The following is a 6,140-nucleotide window of genomic DNA, read 5'->3' on the forward strand; positions in this document are numbered from 1 at the left end:
AGAACCTGGCTGTATGCAATTAGTCTGTTCTGTCCCAGTGCATGATGGGAACAGGGCAAACCAAACTACAAAAAGCCAATTCTTAACAGGGAAGGAAAAAGCTACCGGGACGGTTTCTGGCATTTCAGCGTCTTGGCCCGCTTGCTTGAATCCTGATGGTGCACAATGAGCATGGGACTCACATTGAGTATACCCTTCACACGCTTAGGTGGACAAAAAATCTTTACAACAGGGTGTGTTGAGGGACAGAGTCTCTGAATTATAACAGAATACTCTCACCAGTCAAGGATCAGGCTAGATCCACACCGTTTTTTAGCACACTGACCACCATCCCAAAGGTATCAGAACCTGGCTGTATGCAAATAGTCTGTTCCTGTCCCCCTTGCATGATGGGAACAGGGCAACCAAACTACAAAGCCAATTCTTACACTGGGAAGGAAACAAGCTACCGGGACGGGTTTCTGGCAATTTTCAGCCGTCTTCGGCCGGCTTGCTTGAATCCTGATGTTCAAGTGAGCAAGGGACTCACATCTGAGTATACCCTTCCACGCTTAGGGATGACAAAAATATTTACAACAAGGTTTGGTGAGGGACAGAGTCTCTGAATTAAAACAGATACTCACACCCCGTCAAGATGATCAGGGCTAGATCCCACACCGTTTTTTAGTCTCACTGCACCACCAGTTTCAGAACCTGGCTGTATGCAAATAAGACTGTTCCTGTCCAGTGCATGATGGAACAGGGCAAACCAAACTACAAAGCCAATTCTTACACTTTGAAGGAAACAAGCTACCGGGGGACCGGTTATCTGGCATTACAGCCGTACTTCGGCCCGGCTTGCTTGAATCCTGATGGTGCAATGAGCAAGGGACTCACATCTGAGTATACCCTTCCACGCTTAGGGTGGACAAAAATATTTTACAACAAGGTTGGTGAGGGACAGAGTCTCTAATTAAACAGAATACTCTCACCCAGTCAAGAGATCAGGCTAGATCCAACACCGTTATTTAGCTCACTGCACCATCCAGTTTCAGAACCTGGCTGTATGCAAATTAGTCTGTTCCTGTCCCAGTGCATGATGGGAACAGGGCAAACCAAACTACAAAAGCCAATTCTTACACTGGGAAGGAAACAAGCTACCGGGGACCGGTTTCTGGCATTTCAGCCGTCTTCGGCCCGGCTTGCCTTGAATCCTGATGGTGCAATGAGCAAGGGACTCACATCTGAGTATACCCTTCCACGCTTAGGGTGGACAAAAATATTTACAACAAGGGTTGGTGAGGGACAGAGTCTCTGAATTAAACAGAATACTCTCACCCAGTCAAGAGATCAGGGCTAGATCCAAACACCGTTTTTTAGCTCACTGCACCATCCAGTTCAGAACCTGGCTTGTATGCAAATTAGTCTGTTCCTGTCCCAGTGCATGATGGGAACAGGGCAAACCAAACTACAAAAGCCAATTCTTACACTGGGAAGGAAAACAAGCTACCGGGGACCGGTTTCTGGCATTTCAGCCGTCTTCGGCCCGGCTTGCTTGAATCCTGATGGTGCAATGAGCAAGGGACTCACATCTGAGTATACCCTTCCACGCTTAGGGTGACAAAAATATTTACAACAAGGGTTGGTGAGGGACAGAGTCTCTGAATTAAACAGAATACTCTCACCCAGTCAAGAGATCAGGGCTAGATCCAACACCGTTTTTTAGCTCACTGCACCATCCCAGTTTCAGAACCTGGCTGTATGCAAATTAGTCTGTTCCTGTCCCAGTGCATGATGGGAACAGGGCAAACCAAACTACAAAGCCAATTCTTACACTGGGAAGGAAACAAGCTACCGGGGACCGGTTTCTGGCATTTCAGCCGTCTTCGCCCGGCTTGCTTGAATCCTGATGGTGCAATGAGCAAGGGACTCACATCTGAGTATACCCTTCCACGCTTAGGGTGGACAAAAATATTTACAACAAGGGTTGGTGAGGGGACAGGAGTCTCTGAATTAAACAGAATACTCTCACCCAGTCAAGAGATCAGGGCTAGATCCAACACCGTTTTTTAGCTCACTGCACCATCCCAGTTTCAGAACCTGGCTGTATGCAAATTAGTCTGTTCTGTCCCAGTGCATGATGGAACAGGCAAACCAAACTACAAAAGCCAATTCTTACACTGGGAAGGAAACAAGCTACCGGGGACCGGTTTCTGGCATTTCAGCCGTCTTCGGCCCGGCTTGCTTGAATCCTGATGGTGCAATGAGCAAGGGACTCACATCTGAGTATACCCTTCCACGCTTAGGGTGGACAAAAATATTTACAACAAGGGTTGGTGAGGGACAGAGTCTCTGAATTAAACAGAATACTCTCACCCAGTCAAGAGATCAGGGCTAGATCCAACACCGTTTTTTAGCTCACTGCACCATCCCAGTTTCAGAACCTGGCTGTATGCAAATTAGGTCTGTTCCTGTCCCAGTGCATGATGGGAACAGGGCAAACCAAACTACAAAAGCCAATTCTTACACTGGGAAGGAAACAAGCTACCGGGGACCGGTTTCTGGCATTTCAGCCGTCTCGGCCCGGCTTGCTTGAATCCTGATGGTGCAATGAGCAAGGGACTCACATCTGAGTATACCCTTCCACGCTTAGGTGGACAAAAATATTTACAACAAGGGTTGGTGAGGGACAGAGTCTCTGAATTAAACAGAATACTCTCACCCAGTCAAGAGATCAGGGCTAGATCCAACACCGTTTTTTAGCTCACTGCACCATCCCAGTTTCAGAACCTGGCTGTATGCAAATTAGTCTGTTCCTGTCCCAGTGCATGATGGGAACAGGGCAAACCAAACTACAAAAAGCCAATTCTTACACTGGGAAGGAAACAAGCTACCGGGGACCGGTTTCTGGCATTTCAGCCGTCTTCGGCCCGGCTTGCTTGAATCCTGATGGTGCAATGAGCAAGGGACTCACATCTGAGTATACCCTTCCACGCTTAGGGTGGACAAAAATATTTACAACAAGGGTTGGTGAGGGACAGAGTCTCTGAATTAAACAGAATACTCTCACCCAGTCAAGAGATCAGGGCTAGATCCAACACCGTTTTTTAGCTCACTGCACCATCCCAGTTTCAGAACCTGGCTGTATGCAAATTAGTCTGTTCCTGTCCCAGTGCATGATGGGAACAGGCAAACCAAACTACAAAAGCCAATTCTTACACTGGGAAGGAAACAAGCTACCGGGGACCGGTTTCTGGCATTTCAGCCGTCTTCGGCCCGGCTTGCTTGAATCCTGATGGTGCAATGAGCAAGGGACTCACATCTGAGTATACCCTTCCACGCTTAGGGTGGACAAAAATATTTACAACAAGGGTTGGTGAGGGACAGAGTCTCTGAATTAAACAGAATACTCTCACCCAGTCAAGAGATCAGGGCTAGATCCAACACCGTTTTTTAGCTCACTGCACCCATCCCAGTTTCAGAACCTGGCTGTATGCAAATTAGTCTGTTCCTGTCCCAGTGCATGATGGGAACAGGGCAAACCAAACTACAAAAGCCAATTCTTACACTGGGAAGGAAACAAGCTACCGGGGACCGGTTTCTGGCATTTCAGCCGTCTTCGGCCCGGCTTGCTTGAATCCTGATGGTGCAATGAGCAAGGGACTCACATCTGAGTATACCCTTCCACGCTTAGGGTGGACAAAAATATTAACAACAAGGGTTGGTGAGGGACAGAGTCTCTGAATTAAACAGAATACTCTCACCCAGTCAAGAGATCAGGGCTAGATCCAACACCGTTTTTTAGCTCACTGCACCATCCCAGTTTCAGAACCTGGCTGTATGCAAATTAGTCTGTTCCTGTCCCAGTGCATGATGGGAACAGGGCAAACCAAACTACAAAAGCCAATTCTTACACTGGGAAGGAAACAAGCTACCGGGGACCGGTTTCTGGCATTTCAGCCGTCTTCGGCCCGGCTTGCTTGAATCCTGATGGTGCAATGAGCAAGGGACTCACATCTGAGTATACCCTTCCACGCTTAGGGTGGACAAAAATATTTACAACAAGGGTTGGTGAGGGACAGAGTCTCTGAATTAAACAGAATACTCTCACCCAGTCAAGAGATCAGGGCTAGATCCAACACCGTTTTTAGCTCACTGCACCATCCCAGTTTCAGAACCTGGCTGTATGCAAATTAGTCTGTTCCTGTCCCAGTGCATGATGGGAACAGGGCAAACCAAACTACAAAAGCCAATTCTTACACTGGGAAGGAAACAAGCTACCGGGGACCGGTTTCTGGCATTTCAGCCGTCTTCGGCCGGCTTGCTTGAATCCTGATGGTGCAATGAGCAAGGGACTCACATCTGAGTATACCCTTCCACGCTTAGGTGGACAAAAATATTTACAACAAGGGTTGGTGAGGGACAGAGTCTCTGAATTAAACAGAATACTCTCACCCAGTCAAGAGATCAGGGCTAGATCCAACACCGTTTTTTAGCTCACTGCACCATCCCAGTTTCAGAACCTGGCTGTATGCAAATTAGTCTGTTCCTGTCCCAGTGCATGATGGGAACAGGGCAAACCAAACTACAAAAGCCAATTCTTACACTGGGAAGGAAACAGCTACCGGGGACCGGTTTCTGGCATTTCAGCCGTCTTCGGCCGGCTTGCTTGAATCCTGATGGTGCAATGAGCAAGGGACTCACATCTGAGTATACCCTTCCACGCTTAGGGTGGACAAAAATATTTACAACAAGGGTTGGTGAGGGACAGAGTCTCTGAATTAAACAGAATACTCTCACCCAGTCAAGAGATCAGGGCTAGATCCAACACCGTTTTTTAGCTCACTGCACCATCCCAGTTTCAGAACCTGGCTGTATGCAAATAGTCTGTTCCTGTCCCAGTGCATGATGGGAACAGGGCAAACCAAACTACAAAAGCCAATTCTTACACTGGGAAGGAAACAAGCTACCGGGGACCGGTTTCTGGCATTTCAGCCGTCTTCGGCCCGGCTTGCTTGAATCCTGATGGTGCAATGAGCAAGGGACTCACATCTGAGTATACCCTTCCACGCTTAGGGTGGACAAAAATATTTACAACAAGGTTGGTGAGGGACAGAGTCTCTGAATTAAACAGAATACTCTCACCCAGTCAAGAGATCAGGGCTAGATCCAACACCGTTTTTTAGCTCACTGCACCATCCCAGTTTCAGAACCTGGCTGTATGCAAATTAGTCTGTTCCTGTCCCAGTGCATGATGGGAACAGGGCAAACCAAACTACAAAAGCCAATTCTTACACTGGGAAGGAAACAAGCTACCGGGGACCGGTTTCTGGCATTTCAGCCGTCTTCGGCCCGGCTTGCTTGAATCCTGATGGTGCAATGAGCAAGGGACTCACATCTGAGTATACCCTTCCACGCTTAGGGTGGACAAAAATATTTACAACAAGGGTTGGTGAGGGACAGAGTCTCTGAATTAAACAGAATACTCTCACCCAGTCAAGAGATCAGGGCTAGATCCAACACCGTTTTTTAGCTCACTGCACCATCCCAGTTTCAGAACCTGGCTGTATGCAAATTAGTCTGTTCCTGTCCCAGTGCATGATGGGAACAGGGCAAACCAAACTACAAAAGCCAATTCTTACACTGGGAAGGAAACAAGCTACCGGGGACCGGTTTCTGGCATTTCAGCCGTCTTCGGCCCGGCTTGCTTGAATCCTGATGGTGCAATGAGCAAGGGACTCACATCTGAGTATACCCTTCCACGCTTAGGGTGGACAAAAATATTTACAACAAGGGTTGGTGAGGGACAGAGTCTCTGAATTAAACAGAATACTCTCACCCAGTCAAGAGATCAGGGCTAGATCCAACACCGTTTTTTAGCTCACTGCACCATCCCAGTTTCAGAACCTGGCTGTATGCAAATTAGTCTGTTCCTGTCCCAGTGCATGATGGGAACAGGGCAAACCAAACTACAAAAGCCAATTCTTACACTGGGAAGGAAACAAGCTACCGGGGACCGGTTTCTGGCATTTCAGCCGTCTTCGGCCCGGCTTGCTTGAATCCTGATGGTGCAATGAGCAAGGGACTCACATCTGAGTATACCCTTCCACGCTTAGGGTGGACAAAAATATTTACAACAAGGGTTGGTGAGGGACAGAGTC

The sequence above is a fragment of the Lissotriton vulgaris genome, chromosome 7 (assembly GCF_964263255.1).
Source record: "Lissotriton vulgaris chromosome 7, aLisVul1.2, whole genome shotgun sequence".
NCBI classification, from domain to species: Eukaryota; Metazoa; Chordata; class Amphibia; order Caudata; family Salamandridae; genus Lissotriton; species Lissotriton vulgaris.